This window comes from Myotis lucifugus, unplaced genomic scaffold, assembly GCF_000147115.1.
Source record: "Myotis lucifugus unplaced genomic scaffold, Myoluc2.0 scaffold_799, whole genome shotgun sequence".
In the NCBI taxonomy this organism is placed as follows: Eukaryota; Metazoa; Chordata; class Mammalia; order Chiroptera; family Vespertilionidae; genus Myotis; species Myotis lucifugus.
Window position 1 is genome coordinate 134,705 of NW_005871847.1, and position 17,915 is coordinate 152,619.

Here is a 17,915-nt window from a genome sequence, read left to right on the forward strand (position 1 = left end):
TGGTTTCCTTTTGTACTTGTTCTTTATTAAATTTCCATCTTGGCTATACCACCTTCTGTCTGTGGATTCATTATTCAACTCTGGGACATCCTGTCCAGTCCAAAAATTCTGCTTCAGCCCTAGCTGGTTTGGCTCAGTGGATGGAGTGTCGGCCTGCAGACTGAAGGGTCCCAGGTTTGATTCAGGTAAAGGGCATGTACCTTGGTTACAGGCTCATCCCCTGTAGGGGGTGTGCAGGAGGCAGCTGATTGATGTTTCTCTGTCATCGATGTTTCAAACTCTCTATCCTTCTCCCTTCCTCTCTGTAAAAAAATCAATAAAATGTATTTTTTTAAAAATTCATGCCTGTACAACACAATTTCCTGTTACATCCTGAACTTTCTGTCACTTCCTTCAAAGAGTTCACTCTTGCTCACTTGGAAACTGAGGTAGAGGTTGTTCAGTTAGTTGCCTTCATCTGAAAGAAAAATCAAACTTCTTTCATCCTCCTGAGAAGAAATGGTTACAGCCAGGCTACAACTGAGTGTAAGCTCCCGAGGGGTCGGGGAGCCTGGACCTCTAGCTTGGTGAGAGCTCCTATTTCATGAAGAATGGAACCCAGAGAGTGCGCCTGCCCAGCGCTCAGGGACAAGCATAAGGGTTAATTAATGCCTTTTGTCCTTTAGGTCCAAAACATATTAAGGAATGTTGGCTTTGCTGAATGTTACGCATCTCTCCTATTCCAGTAAAGGAGACATTGGACCATTTGAGCTTGTCATTTAAGTGACCAATTCTGGGCTCTGATTATTGAAACGTCGGCTCCAGTATCTACAAGGCCTTCAATTATAGTTCCATCCTCAAATGTTAATTTAAGTTTGGGGCGCTCGTCATTTATAAGCGCTTGCCAAAATATTTGCTTGTCTGTGCTACCAAATCCATCAGTGCGTTTAACTGGAGCTGCTTTTCCTTGAATAAAAGGTAATAGTAGCAATTGAGCAACACGTTGACCTTTCCTTAATTGTATAGTTGTAGTAGCTGAAACCCATAATTTTAATTTCATCTTGATAATCTTCATCTATAACCCCGGTATGTACTGTCATACCTTGAGATGTTAAGCTACTATGTCCCAGTAAGAGACCTACAGTCCCTGATGGAATCGGCCCCAAAACACCTGTAGACAATTTGTAAATTCCTTTTTCTGGTAAAATAGTACAATGATATGAAATAGGAATATCTAAGGCTGCACTTTTTGCTGTTTCATGTACTAAGTCTGAGATTGAGAGTCGCTGAGACTCTGCATGGTCGAATGTATCAATCCGCTGCTCACTGGGAGTTGTTGGAAGCTCGTGTTGTTTGTCTGTGGGCTCCAAGCTAAGCCCTACTGACCGTTCCCGAACCACTGTGAAGAGGGGGAAGAATATTTCCGTTTATCTTTAACTGACCTGCAGTCCTTAGTCCAATGATGTCCCTTTCCACATCGTTTACAGAATCCTGAAGGTTGTTGTTTATTATCTCTTGTCTGAGCCTGTCCTAATCCTTTTCTACAATCTTTCTTCATGTGTCCAAATTTTCCATAATTATAGCATTTCGGTTTACTCTTTTTGACCTCTCCCTTTACTGCTGCAGCTAATAAGGTGGCTTGATAATTCATTGAACCCACATCTGTACATGCCCTAATATAATCCTCAATAGTGGCTCCAGCCGCTCGGAAAGGCTGAATTGCTTTTCTACAATCAGGGCTAGCATTTTCATATGCCAGTGATTCTAATACCAATCTTTGTGCCTCTTCCTGAGAGATAGCCTTTTTAATTGCTGTTGTTAATCTTGACAGAAAGTCAGTGTAAGGCTCCCCCGCTTGTTGAGTAATTTTAGTAAAAGCGGGAGATGCCTTTCCGGGTGTATCCACTCCCTGCCAAGCTCTTAAACAACATAATTTTATCTGAGTGATATGCAAGTCTGAAAAAGCTGCCCGCGCTTGCAATCACCCATACTGTCCAGACCCAGTTAACTCCTCAAATGTTGGTCCTGGAGGCTGTTTTGCTGCATTTTCTCTAGCCATAACGTCTGCTTCCTCTCTCCACCACATTTTAAATTGTAAATATATTCCTGGGTCCAGTACAGTTTTGCCCAAAGATTCCCAATCTAGGGGAATTAGCAAAAATTCTGAGGCATAACTAGCAAGCAGTCCCATCACAAACGGGGAATGCATGCCATAAGAATTAATTGCCTCTTTTAAACTTTTGAGCAACTTAAACTCATGAGGATGATGAGCCACATTAACATAACCATTTGGATATTGGGGATATTGTTGCAGATCCGGTGGCATTTGCTGCCGCTGTATCGGAAATGCAAGGAAATCATCATTTCTTCTCCATGTGGGAGGAACAATCTCATCCACAGGTTCTAAATCTAATAATATTTTGTTTATTTCAGTAGGCAAGGGCAGCTGGAATTGCCGATGTACCCCTGTGGAATAATGTGGTGGGTCTGGAGGAGGAGCCGTGGGAGTTACTCCAGGCTCCTCCGACAGTGGCTGTTGAACTGGAAAAGCATTTTTGATTAATTCCTGTAACTTATTAGTGGGTTTAACATAAGGTGGTGGGATACCACATATTAAAGCCTTCATATGAATCAGCAAATCTTTTAATAACTCTTGTTTGTCATCCCTTGTCTTGCTTTTCTTTTTTAATAATCTCTTCCATTTGCTACCACTAGAATCAGTGCTACTAGTTTCACTTTCTGACAAATCCTGGATGCCCTCTTTATCAGTCCCTTCTATATATTCATATCCCTCCAACTTCTGTTCAAAATCTTTCCTTTTTTGCTCCGTATTATTTTCATGAGGCAAAGAAGGTAATGGTCCATTAGGCATGTTTTTATCAGTTTCACAAGCGGAGCGAGAATGAGAGCTAGTAACTTGAAGTGGAGCAGCCTCATAATCTGATTCTGACTGCAAAGGTGTAAGAGCCATAGTAATCAAAGTACACAAGGACCAAACTTCATGTCCTATAGGATCTCCATTCTGATGAGCATGCCGTTGCTCATGAACAACCTGTTTCCAAACCTTTAGATTTAACTGATTTCTGCCTGTCGGCTCAAACCAATAACAATGCCTTCTTATTTCTCTAGCCAATTTCCTAAGAGTGTCTCGAGACACACTAACCCCAGTGCTTTTAAGCACTGAATGCAGCAGAGTCATATATTGACTCTCTGCTGTCAGGGAGTTCCCCATTGCTCTGCCTGACTTGCCGAAAGTTTTGCGTAAACCATCGCAGACTTTTTCTCTTTCGGTCCTGTGCGTTCCCCGCACTTACCTTAAGGCCCCACATTGGGCACCAAGTGTTGAGCGATGTTTCATGAACCGAAGACACAGAGGTAAGACGAGCACACAGGCGATTGATTGCCGGACAGAGGGCTACAGCTCGCTCAGGCATGTAACAACCTCTGTACCCTTAACCATTGTTTTTATTGGGGTTTGGCAGGAGGTTAGTGCATCAGCAGTTACTCAACTAAATCTTGTTTTGTTCTATATTACAATAGCGGATTGAAGACAACTTGCAGCTGTGCCCTCCACGACTATTTAATCTTATTCTTTCTAAGGGAGGTAAATGTTCCGGGAACTCAAGATTGTGTGCAATCTTGACCCAGCATGACTTGCTTGCAAGTCATGCTGTTGTTCCTAATAGAACATCCACTTCTTCTTGGCAGAACTTCAGATCCTTGTTTACAAATGTCCAGCTACAGCCTAAGTGCCCATCAGCAGATGAATGGATTAAAAAACAGTGGTACATCTACACAATGGAATACTACGTTGCTGTAAAAAAGAAGGAACTTTTACCGTTTGCAACAGCATGGATGGAACTGGAAAGCATTATGCTAAGTGAAATGAGCCAGTTGGAAAAAGATAAATATCACATGATCTCACTCATATGTGGGATATAATGATCAACATAATTTGATGAACAAGAATAGATCCAGAGACAAATGGTAGGGGATGGGGGTGTTAGAGAGCAACCAAAGGACTTGTATGTATGCACATTAGCATAACCAATGGACACAGACACTGGGTGGTGGGGGCTGCCCGGGGTGGGAATGGCTGGGGAGGGTAGGTCAATTGGGGAAAAAGGAGACCTATGTAAAACTTTGGGAAAGAAAGAAAGAAAGAAAGAAAGAAAGAAAGAAAGAAAGAAAGAAAGAAAGAAAGAAAGAAAGAAAGGAAGGAAGGAAGGAAGGAAGAAATCACAGTGATAATGGGGGAAATTTCCACCCACACTAATGTCATTCAGTCTAGCCAGGTTGAGCATCAGGTCAGGATCTCCATTCTATATTGGAATAACATAAGGCTGTTATTAGTATTTCCATGAGCATTATATACAGCACTCTATTTTACATTTTCTCTTTGTAACCATATCTCAATATTTTAATTTGTTCCCCTACTTATTTTAAGTTGCACATATTATTAACATTCTGTAGGTTATTCAACTTTTAACATTGATGCAAATATACTCCCATCTGCATCTAACATATATTTGCTCTGCATTTAACATTCATCTTAGTTATATTCCCTACATTTGGCATTTTTCTTAATTTTTACTGTAGTTAAAGTTTTGTGTCTGTCTAAGCAGAAAGCAACTTTATTCATTCATTAACTCACATATGGGAATTATCCTCTCATGATACTAGTTTATTAGTAACTCAAGAAAAATGAATAGTAGCTTTTTCAAAATTGAAAAAAACACCTTTCCATATAATTAAAATTAAAAAGCTGTCAGATCATAGCTACTGTATATTTGCAAGGTGGTGGGGCTGGTTGTTCAGGGGCACCAGGTCAGGCTCAATGGGTAGCGATGACAGGTCCGTGTTTCTGGGGGCGTTGGGTCACAGTGGCCCTATATTAAGATGGTGAGGCCAGTCTTCCTGGGGTTCTTGTTGGGTGGGCCTAGACGGGGCAGTAGGTGCGTGCATCTGGCAGGCCAGGCACACCACCCCTCAAGGGGGGCAGGGTGGGTTGGGCATTCCACTTGTGAAGGAGGGACACGAGCTGAGTGCTCCTTGGTGAAGGGGTTGGGGTTGAAGTGGTAGGAATGGGCACTGCTCAGGACCTGCCCACCACTGATCAAGGCAGTGGGGCTGATTGTCTTGAGGCCATGCTTCAGGTGCGCTGGGTCACTACCATGGCCCCGTGTGTCTGAGAGCTTTGGGTCCCAGCAGTGAGGCCCTGCTTGCCTGTCTGTGGCCTAAGGGTGCTGTGACATGTCTGCTTCCTGCTGCCTCCTCCTGTGGAGGACCCTGGGACTCCTTCAAAATTGTGCACTCTCCAATCTCAAGTGGAGAGAAGCGCCAGTGGGACAGCCTGGGCTCTGGCCAGCAGCTCCAGCACCAGAGCACCGGAATCGCCCACCCAGAGGTCCTGCACTGACAGATGCCCACCCAAAACTCACACCCTCGCATACTCTCCCTCTCACCCACTCACACTTTCACCCTCACTCAGTCTTGCCTGTTGCCATTTTGATTCTCAGGCTCAGGTATATTTTAACAGGCAGTCTTCATCTATAAAAATGCTATGTCAAACATATCTATATACTTTGAAGCACAGGCCTCATCCCTTTGAGATTTTATTTCTGAGCCCATTCAAGGAACCATCCATGAAATATCATAATAAACCAAGATAACCAGGGAGTAGAGAAAGAAAACAAAAATCTCCAGAAAATAAAGTTAAAAACATGAAAGACTGATATTTAAATCACAGAGAATTCAAAATTGCTTTTCTGACAAAGCTCAATGAAATACAAGAAAACTCTGAAAGGCAATTTCCACAGTGGCTGCACCAATCTGCTTCCCCAACAACAATACACAAGGTTTTCTTACTCCACATTCTCAGCAATACTTTTTGTTTGTTTTTATTTTAAAAACATTTTTTATTGTCAAGACAACACAAATAAAGCCACATAAAACAAATGCACAGATTGTTGATCCATAATAAAGCAAACACCTTGCCACCCACCCCCAGAAACTTTCCGCGTGCCCCCTCCCAAACATAACCCTTTTTCACCCTCCACCCCAAGAGCAACCATCATTCTGAATCTCATTTTACCTGGTTTTTTTTTTGTTTGTTTATTTTAATGTCATTAACTTTTTGAAAAATCTTTATTGTTGAAAGTATTATATAGGTCCTCCTTTCCCCCCTGTTTATTTATTAATGGTAGATTTTTTCTAAAAGGTATGAGGTGATATCTCACTATGGTTTTAATTTGCATTTCTCTGATGACTAGTGATGTTGAGAATCTTTTCGTATGTCCATTGACCATCTGTATGTCCTCTTTGGAAAACTGTCTATTCAGGTCCTTTGTCCATTGTTTGTTTTTTGGTGTTGAGTTGTATAATTATTTATAGGTTTTGGATATTAACCCCTTTTCAGATGTATCATTGGCAAATATATTCTCTTTGTTAATCATTTTAAACATTGTAATTTCACTGTGAGACAAATGTGGTGGCTTCATTGCTGGGTAATTGTCATAGAGAAGTTTGAGAAATCCAGAGCACAAAGACTGTCCAGGTCCTAAAAGAGAAGAAGGAAGTGGTTCAGATGGTGCCCTTATGCCCTTCTGACTCAGTCAGTGTCTTCTACACTAGATCCTAAAACTATGCCTTTTATTTTGAGAACCTGGAAAGCAGTTAATATAGTAAGGAAATGGTAACTGAGGCCCTGCTGGATGGCAGCTCATATATTCACCCTTATTTTTGGAACACTTGGTGTTTACAGGGTTTGCTTTGTGGTGGAGGCCAAATACATGATGATAAACATCAAGTAGATGATATCATGAGGCAGTAAAGGAGAGAGCTGAAAATGGGTCATTTCAATTTTACAATTATATAAAAGTGCTATGGTAGAAGGGACATCATAGCACAATGTGAGCCTAAGGAAGACACCTTATCCATTCTCAGAAAGTCAGGAAATAAGAAATGGTAGGAGGAAAAGAGGCTTGTAAATAAAAGGTATGGGTAAGGAAGCCTGTGTGTTTAAGGAAGACTGTGTCTTGTGTTCAAATGCCCAGTGTTAAGAGAATACATACAGCATGTGAAATTACAACCAGTTTGTTCATTCTAAGCACAAGAGTCTTAAGCCCTACACAGCTAAAAGAATTCCTGAAAGTCTGAGTTGATCTTAAAAATTTATTTTCTTCTAATTGCCCAAATTTTTAAATTTGGAGTAGGAATTTGGAGACCATTCCATTGGACATCTCAGTAGACTTTATATCTGAAAATAAGTTAGTGACTAGAATTTCAAGGCCTTATTGAGAGACCAAAAGAACAAGATTAAGGTGAACAACTTGTAACTTTTGTTTTCTGCTGTAATAAATAGGGTCTTCCTGTTGAGCTGACTTATGGTATTTCAATAAATACTTTGATTCTGTCATGGGAACGTTGTCATTCCAGGTATTTTTATTTCAGTTTTCATCTAATAATTGCATCTATTTATGTTTGAATAAGTAATAATTTATACAAGATGTAACAGACACAGAATATACAGTGCGCAAGGTTCGTTATCTTCTTGCATCTTACCTCAACTCTGAACATCCATTCCTATTGTGTCCAATATACAAGTTTATTTTATATTTTTCCAGAGAGACATGATAATATATTCACATATTCTTTATGTTCTAAACTTAGTCATAGCAACTATACACACTTTTTGCAACTTTATTTTCACTTACGATAAATCTTGGAGATTTCTAATATTAGGACAAAGAGACCATCCTTTCTGATTTTATTGACTGTAGATTATTCCTCTGTGAGTACATCTAAAAATTTATGTGACCAATAGCTCACAGAAGGATTTTAAAGTTTTTTCCAGACTTTTTGAGTTATGATAGTCCTGCAAAAATTATACTGCTACATATGATATTTTCAACTTGGGTAAAAACATCCAAGATAAATTCTTAAATGTATACTTGCTCCATCAACAGTATTTGCATTTAAAATTTTGATATATATTTGCATCAATTTGCCCTCTCACTGGAAAATATGGGGAATTTCCAAGTTCCTAAAATCCTCAACAACCTTTTGTCCTATCAAAGCTCTCCTTTCTGGACCATCTAAAAGGTGACACAGTTACCTCCTAGTTTTACTTTGCCTATCTTTTAACCTAAAGCTATATATGTTTATACTTTTCTTATATTTTTTTCTATTCAGGAATGTGGTTGTTGCTCTTTGCTTGCTAGATTCATAAGAAATCATTATAGCTTAAGAAAGGATCTCCATGACTAATACAGATTGCCAATGTCTTTTTCATCTAACCACTTGTCCTTTTGCTTTACTGAAACCTTTTCAATGAATAAACCATTATCTCCCAACTTGTTTTCCATTATTTAAATGATTTAATCCAATCAAAATAAAGCTGGTGTTTTGAATATCAGACCCTGATATTCTTTTAAACAGTATTATTAAACTTTTCTTAAATGAAACTATAATTTTACACATGTTTTCAAAATCTTCCACAGTCTTATGTTATAAAACATAAGAAGCCTTTTATAAGATACTTACAAAAAATTCTCACCAGATTTCATAAAGCCTTTTTGAGGAGCCCAAATATTGCTGTAACTACTGCAGGGCTTGCTGAGGTTAAGATATTGAAGATCTTTGAAGTGATGTCTTCCTGTTTTTCAAAATCTTTTTTTAGTTTATTTACCTTTTCATTGATTTCTTCTAACATCTTTATATTTTATTTATTTATTTAAGAGAGAGAGAGGGAGAAAGAGAGAAAGAGAAACATCATTTGTTGTTCTACTTATTTATGCATTCATTGGTTGATTCTTGTATGTGCCCTGACTGGGGATCAAACCCACAACCTTGGCCTTTCAGGATGGCACTCTAACCACTGAGTAACCCAACCAACACCTCAAATATCTCTTTAAATTCTTTAGTAGGTAATTCTTGGGTCCGTAAAAAGAAGAGCATTCCCTTTGGAAAATCCTCAATTATTAGCACTTTGTATTTAACAATGCCAGGAACTAAGCACATGTTTTATTTCTCTACTAACTTACATGCTCTTTGATGAGTTTGTCAATCTTTCAAATGTTTGGACAAGTAAGTGAGAATATCCATGATTTACACCTTCCTTACCATCTCACTGTGGTGAGGATGGGTTGGGGCTAGGTTAGGCCTGACAACTGTCCTAGGAATTTGCTCTAGCCCTAAGGATGCTCTTTGGGAAGGATGGGGTTTATTTCTAATTATTTCTTAGTTCCACTGAAGTAGGATGACAACAATGTAACAACTAATGGGAACTGCTGATTCTAGAGAACACTGGTTATCAAACTCCAGGTTGGGACAAAGAATGCATTGTACTCTAGTTTTATAGAATGAAGCAGGCTGATCTGGAAACTAATGTAGCACATTTTAGAGCTTTCATTATTCCATATTTTATATCATTTACAATCTGATACTTTTAAGGACAGATGAATCTATATCAGGTATTTTTGGTGGGTGCACTAAACATGCTATGAACTAAAGTCCCATTCACTTAGGGGCATAGTGAGGCCCTATAATCACTACAAACCCAACCCAATAGCCTGGGGCATGTCATTTGTACCCTCTAAGCTCTAATACCACACAAGATGCTCAGTCTCAAAGACTTAGGGCTTTATAATGATCCCATTAACTTGACATTTCACTGAATCATAAGCCTTTGCATTTCCTTGAGTGTTTATGACTTTAGTTAAATTTTTGTCCTTCCCTTCATGAGGAGCCAGGTTGGTGTCCTTTAGGTTTTGCCCACACCCCACCCAGACTTACCTCCATATTTTGCTTCAGCATTCTTTCCTGATTTCTCCGTTGGCTTTTTATGTCTGTCTTCATCTTCTGCATCTGGAGTAAGTTTTCCTGAAAGATTTTCTCTTGAGCCTCCATTTTTTGCTGGAGTTCATTCAATGTCTGTCTCACCAGCTGCAGTTCCTTTTCCACTGCCTGCTTCTTGGCCTGCTCAGCTGTTTCACAATGTTCTCCAAGAGAGAAGAAAATAACAGGTATACCTAGTTGTATCCATCAAAGGTAAGAGACTGAAGTGACTTTAAAAGGGTCAGGAAAAATCTCTGTATATTCTTACTAGATATACCAGCAAAACATATTTCAGAATGTGATGAAAAGGCACTGATTGTCTCAATGAGCCTCGTTATTTATTTATTCATACTCACCCGAGGACATGCTTCCACTTATTTTAGAGAGAGAGGAAAGGAAATGGAGAGAAAGGGAGAGAGAAAGACAGACAGAGAGAGAGAGAGAGAGAGAGAGAGAGAGAGAGGAAGAGAGAGAGAGAGAGAGAGAGAGAGAGAGAGATGCATTAAAGGGCCCTGCAGGAACCTCCCCTCTCCTCTGTGTAGAGAGCCCTCCCTTGTACCTGCTAGAGCCTTCTCCCCAGCACTGAGGGCTTTGTCAGCCTGGAAAATGGATTCCTTTGTTGCAGCCTGTGACTGCAGGAAGCTCTGGAGGACCTCCTTTGCCTGAGGAAACAAGAAAGAGGGAAGACACTTCTTGCTGGGAAGTCATTGTTCAATAAAACTCCAAATTTGACTCTATAAATTCTTCATCCTTCTTAGGATCCCGCAGTGCTTCCCTTTCTTTCACAGTCACAATGAAAAAATCCAACATTTTTAGTGAGAATAAAACCTCTTTGGCAACCTCGTTGGCAACCTCTTTCCTAACTCTTCAGTTTTCTATCCTAATAATGCGGCCACCCCCCCACCCCAGGTTACAGACAACCAGGTTAATATGCAATCCTACAAACATTCATCCTCCATTTTTGTAATGTCTTCACATTCTTGTTCTTCTGACTGCATGCTCATTTATCCTTTCTTCACTCAGATATAATTTATTGATATCTCAATTTATAGCTTATACCTCCTCTTCCAGGAAGCTTTGATGAATTTCTTTCTGAGATTTGAATGGCTGCCAGGTACACAGACCTGCCCTACCAGCTCTATCATTTGCTGGTTATGTGTTCTTAGACCACTAATTAGTTTCTTAGTGCATCACATTTCTCAATTGCATAATAGAGATGACAGTATTACCTAAATTCATATTATCCTGAAGATTAAGTTGATAATCCAAACATAGCACTTAAGAATATACTTGGTTTAGTAACTCTGTGCTCAATATATATCAGCCGTCACCATCATCATTATCATCACCATCATCAGTATCATCATTTTCAACATCACTAATCATGTACTTATATGATAATCATTATCCCACCACATTCAATTGACTGTTTATATTTATTTTCTTAGGGAAGGTCATAAGCTTCTTGAGAATATTGTTTCTTTAATTACGTATCCCTTGTACATAGCACAAAATAATTACATTGCTTCTTAAATGAAAGGCATATTCTCTTCCATCTACACTCTTGACAGTAAATCCGATATTTGGAAGAACATATTTTTGGTTTATTTAAAAGTATTTAACTAATGTATAGATATTGCCATGCTTTGCTGTTTATGCACAAATGGTCCTGTGCTCTTAGATTTTCAAAAGAATCAACAAAGACCCTCTGACACCCATCTGCTGTTCTTATCCCCTCTTTTTATTCCTCAACTTTACTCCTTTCCTGGGTACCAGGTTATAGGATGTTCAACCTTGTTCATTTCTTTTATGTAGAGATTTTATCCTCCTGGCACAGAGAAAGTTCCTCTTGAAATGTTTTCCATCAGTGGCTCTGAAAGCTGTGTAAGCTGAGCCTGGCAATATTTGGCAGATGCCTCTTCATTCTGCAACAAGAAATCTTCCTTCTTTTTCTCTATGGTGCCCTGCTCAGAAATGTGGAGAAATCCAAAGGAAAGAGGCCATTAGAAAAGAAGGGAAGGTCCAACTGTGATCCTCTTGGAAGAAGCTGTCTGATGACATCAGAGTAGACTGGGGAATGGAAAACTGGACCAAGATCAAGAAATTCATTTTAGTCCCAGTTTAGACCAACTCTTGGTTTGACCTGGGATAAGTTCCTTAATTCCCATGGGAATTAAGGCTGAACACTTGTGAAATGATAGGGTTGGCAGACAAGAACTCCAAGATTCCTGTACTTTTAAAAATTGGGAAATAACATTATTTCTATTTCGGTGTACAACATAATGATTTGATACTATTTGTATAGATTGCCAAATGATCACCACAATGTCTGGTTAACCTTACATAATCACAAGAACTGTTTTTTCTTTGATGAGAATTTTTAAGTTAGACTCTTCTGGCAAATTTCAAATATGAAATCCAGTATTATCAAGGTTCCCGTATCAGTCATAAGATTAACCATGGTCCATCCATTGACAAGGGACAATGGGGAGTTCAATATGACTGTAAGTAAACTTTCCTTTGCAAACTTGGATTGCTATGAATAAACATATATACACAGTAAATCAACTGTCCACTAATGAGGTAAGTGGTCACTGAATAGAGTTTTGAACTCCTCGTGAATTATTTGAATGAGGGCTTGATTGTGCAAAAATATAGGAACATAAATTATTTTGCTATACTTGAAAAATTACAATCCCTTTGTTTTTCTTCTGTATGAAGTGAGAGTTCTGTAACTAGTAGGATAGTCAATGACAGACTCAAAGGCAAGGTGAAGGTGCTTAAGTTAGGCAGAATTATGTTGTCCTCAAGAATTCTCTTTCTTGGTGTCAACAAACTGCAACCTCTAAGCCTGTGAATATGATAAATATTAATCTTGTGATTGGATTTTTATATGGGTACTGGCTGACTTTAAGAGATGGAGATTGCTCAAGTGTGCATACGTAAACACATAGCTTTTTTAAAAAAACACACACACACACATTTTATTGATTTCAGAGATGAAAGGAGAGGGAGAGAGATAGAAACATCAATGATGAGACTGAATCATTGGTCAGCTGTCTCCTGCATGCCCTGCACTGGGGATCGAGCCCACAACCAGGGCATATGCCCTGACCACGAATTGACCTGTGACCTCTTGTTTCATAGGTCCACGCTGAAACACTGAACCATGCTAGCTGGGAAATACATGAGCTCTTTAAGAGTAGTTTTCTTCAGTTGGTAGCAGAGAAGTAGTCAAATACATTAGAAACAATAGGGTACAATGCACTATTGCTGCCTTGAAGATGGGAAGGAGTGCCCATGACCCTCCTTATGATATTACTAGTGGCCTGGTACACAGATTTATGCACATTAAAAGAAAATTAATTAGAAGAAAGATTCGTGCAGTAATTATGTTACTGCAAAAAGTTACATGTCAAAATCCTATATAATAAAATAGAAACATGTAAATTAATCATCCCTCCACTATGCTCACCAGCCAATCAGAGTGAGTATGCAAATTAACCCAACAAAGATGGTGGAGGCTGGAGCCGGGATACTTGCATCACAGCCACGGCTACCATGCAAGCATCCCATGCAAGCATCCCGGATCTGGCCACTCCAGGCTTGTTGGAGACACAGAAGTTAGGGGAGACAGAGAAGTCCAGCTCCAGCGCCTGAGGCTGGGTTCGGCCAGGGGATGAAGAAGCTACATGGCCTGGGAGATAAAGAAGTTGCCTGCCCTATGATTCCAGGCCATAGCCATCTGGATAAGTCACCCACACTGCATCCCAAGGGAGACAGAGAACCCGGGCCCAGCGCCTGAGGCTGGCTGCGGCCGGGGAGATGAAGAAGCCGCCTTCCCTGTGATTCCAGGCCACAGCCAGCTGGAGAAGCCACCCACACTGCATCCCAGGGGACATGGAAAAGCCGCCCACCTGTGGTCCAGGCGCCAGCACCTGCAGCTGGCTGCGGCCCAGGAGACTGACAAGCCACCCGCCCGAGGTCCCAGGCTGCAGCCACCCGGAGAAGCTGCCAGCCCTGTGGTCCAGGCCGCCAGCTCCTGTGGCCCGAGAAATAGGTTCCCTCTTCTCCTACTGCAGTCATTACTTCAATATTCCCCTTCTAAATTTCTCTCCTGTGCCGCAACCCAACTCCACTTTTCATCGGAAGGATACAGAACAGAGCAGTGTTAAAAGCTTACATTTTTAAGCCATTAAGGTTGGTACTTAAATATATAAATGGAAAACTAGAGTCCTTAAGGTAACAAAGACTACAAAGGGAAGGGACAGGGACAGGGCATGACATATTATATCCAGCAATCCATATGGGGACTGAAAACTTTGCAATGATGACAATTAGTGAAGATATGAATCAACTGAAATAGTTGACAGGGACAATTCTTCCATCTTTTAAAATATCTACATCAAATCTGTTTAAATAGATTTTCATCTGCATAATATAACACATTCCGACAAGACCACCACCACCAATGTGGTCAGTGTTGTGCCGATAAGTGTTTAACAACTGGCTCTCAGTTAAAGAAAACAAAAGTCTGATTTATACTATTGGCCAATTTCTGTGGCATAAATTCTCCATCCATGGCTGATTTCAGCTGCTAATGTGATGCCACTAAATGCAGAACTGAGGAGAAACATGCAGTAATACACTATTACCAGACAGACCCAAAAGACATAAATAATGTCAAGAGTCAGAACAGTAAAGTGTAGTAAATAATTGAGGAGTGATGAGGTTAGAGTATGTATTTCCTTTGGTTTTAATGTAATTTATTCACTTTTAATATTATATAATTTAATTTTTAATAATGAACATGTTTAACAACCAGCTTACAAAATTCCTGAAAATTTGTGAGCCAGTAAGAGCAGGCTCTAGCACAATACTGAGTGAAGTGTAATGGTTAAATGCCAAGGCTCATGGATTTGAAATGAGACTCAGCCACTTTTGGGTTTTACTGGTCAAGTTACCTGATCTCTCTATACCTCAGTGTTCTCATCTGTGTCATTATAGTACCTATTGTATAAAGTTGTTGCAAAGATAAAATAAAATCTGTGTATGACACAGCACAGTACCTGAAACAATAATTCACTCAATTTGTTATAAACTGTTATTGCCACAAAACGTTGTTGACAAAATTACTCATGCTGAAAGAATGAAATTTTATTGATGAGAAAAATGCCTTATTTTGCAATCTACATGGAGACAGTCATTTTTACTTCCTAAGCAGTAGATGGTAATCTACTACTAGAAGCTGCAAGGGGGAAAATGACCTCAATCAACATGATTGAGGCAATGTATTATTAGCTGCATCATAAAGCAGAGAGGATGCCATACATTCTGGGATACATCTGCAGTAAGAGGCTTCACCTCAGGTATTAATTCTGATTAACTCAGCATCAGACTTAAGATGAATGGTGAGAAGGATTCTGAGGCTTAGCAGGAATAGAACTTTAATACATAAGCAACAGTTACTATGGTTAATGATGGCAAAAAAGAACACACCATGATCTGTACTAATAAAAGGGTAATATGCTAATTAGACCACACATCTTCCAGATGACCATCCGCACATCCTTCCTGACAAAGCTGGGCCCAGGCAAAGCCCGCCTGCCAGCAGTCCCGGGCACCAGTGGCTGTGGCAGGCTGCAGCCTAGGACACAGGGAAGCCGCCCACTCCACAGTCCTGGGCACCAGCACCTGTGGCTGGCTGTGTCCCGGGAGATGGAGAAGCCGCCCACCCTGTGGTTCCTGGAGCCAGCACCTGCGGCTGCAGCCAGGGTGAAGTCAATTGCCCACCATCCCCCTACGGCTGCAGCCGGACCAGGTCCCATGTGTCTATGACTGACCAGAGGGAGGGAAGCCCAGGTCTCAGGTGCCTGTGGTCAGCTGGAGGAGGGAATCCTGGGTCCTGGGTGTGGGGCTGAGGCAGAGATGGTTAGGGGCAATCAAGCCAGCAGGGGAGCAGTTAGAGATGATCAGGAGGGCAGGCAGAAGCAGTTAGGGGCAATCAGGCAGGCAGGCAAGTAGTTAGGAGCCAGCGGTTCTGGATTGTGAGAGGGATGTCTGACTGCTGGTTATCCCCCGATGGGTCCCAAATTGGAGAAGATGCAGGCCGGCTGAGGGACATCCCTCCCAATCCCGTGCATGAATTTCATGCACCGGGCCACTAGTAGTATATATAATATAGCATTATAAAATGAAAACATGCATGTGATTGGCACCAGCAAGAGCTTTATATGTATCACACATACATGAGTCAATGTTTATTTTAAATTGCCAGTGTGCGTCAGATGTACCAGCCAGTCAGTTGGTCAGATGGTTGATGAATGAATTGTGATGAGGTTCATGTTGAATGTCAACAAAAACAATCAAATTTACAATTAACAATGACATATCAAAACACACACGTGCAATTGGCATCAGGGAGAGCTTTATATGTATCACACATGTGCAAGTCAATGTTTATATTTAAACTAGAGGCTCAGTGCATGGATTCATTCACATTGAAAGGAAATTAATTAGAAAAAATATTTTAATATTGCTATTTGCTCTTTCTCTATAATAGAAGTGTCAACCAAATTCATGATAGACAATGACAGATCGAAATACACACGTGCAATTGGTGCCAGCGAGAGCGAAATATATACAGATAAACTTGCTTAATTAGACCTGCTTTCTGGTTTAGCTAAACTTTTTCCAACCCAGTAAAGCATCCCAACTTCTCTTTCAGGTAATTGTCAGCAACACTGTAGTAAATATCAACATGAAGCAGATTATTATTGTAGATCATGCAGCGAGAACAAAGGGTGAAATATTTAATTATAGTAGTGTTTGACTATATTTTGCACAGTGAGAAAATCTGAAGTCATTTTCAAGTTCCATCATTTCTTACCTCTTTTCAGTCGGGTCAAGTTTCTAAACTTTCTAAATCTTAGTGGGCACCAGGTCCATAGTGCCATTTATTGTTAAATGGCCTGTAGCTACAGAGAGGAAGCCAGCCGTTACTAAGTGACGTCATTACCCAGTGCCCACAGCCACCATTTCCAGGCTATGGTGGGCTGTGGGCCACATTTTGCGCCATGGGATCTCGGCAGCACTGGCTGCAATTTGGTGGGCTGTCACTCCGGGGTGGTGGCAGGGCCTGTGTCCCACTTAGGGGAAACCAAGTGTTGCTCTGTCGGTGCCAGGTCTGTGGTGTTGTTTCTTTATAAATGGCTAGTGCACGTCATGGCAGCTTTTTGAATGGAGTGTCTGCCTCCTGGTGGTCAGTGTGCATCATAGCAACCATCAGATGGACACTAAGGATATTAGCCTTTAATATATATAGATTGCCAGTACGTGTCATATGTACCAGTGGGTTGGTTGGTTGGACAGTCAGATGTATGTACAGTCAGTCACTTAACCTTTTGTATGAAATTTGTGCACTGGTGGGGGCGTCCCTCAGCCAGGCCTGCACAATCTCGCAGTCCAGGACAATTGGGGGATGTATGACTGCTGGCTTAGGCCCAACCCCCCAGGGATCGGGCCTAAGCTGGCAGTGAGACATCCCTCTCGCAGTCCGGGGTTCTCACAGTCCGGGACCCCTCGCTCCTTACCGCCCACCTGCAGCGGAGGTGGGAGAGGCTCCCACCACCACTGCTGCACTCTCCAGCCATGAGCCCAGCTTCTGGCTGAGCAGCGCTCCCCCTGTGGGAGCACATTACCACCAGGGGACAGCTCCTGCATTGAGCATCTTCCCCTTGGTAATCAGTGCGCATCATATACACTGGTCATTCTGCTGTTTGGTCGATTTGCATATTAGGGTTTTATTATATAGGATATTCATTTCAGGTGTATAATATCTGAATCTTGTTTTCAGCTTTTGGTACACAGAGCAGAGCACCATATGCCTTGTGCTAGGAACTCACCTGAAGAATTGTGAAATAATAAATTGTGTGTTTTTGTAACTGCTTATAAGCACGTGTTAATTTGTTTGTCTTCTAATAGAAATAAAGGAGCTATTCTTTCAGAAAACATAATAAAAAAGTGTACATTCCAGTCACTCACATGGATTCGAACTTCCTTTGACAATGGGGAACTATGAACTAATGGGTCAAAAAGGG

The 17,915-nt window shown here is 40.8% G+C and overlaps 1 pseudogene; it reads left to right on the top strand.

Moving 5' to 3' along the window:
• LOC102427411 overlaps window positions 1-1,622 on the top strand; it is a 34,816-nt pseudogene extending 33,194 nt beyond the window's left edge.
• The last annotated feature ends 16,293 nt before the right edge of the window (window positions 1,623-17,915 follow it).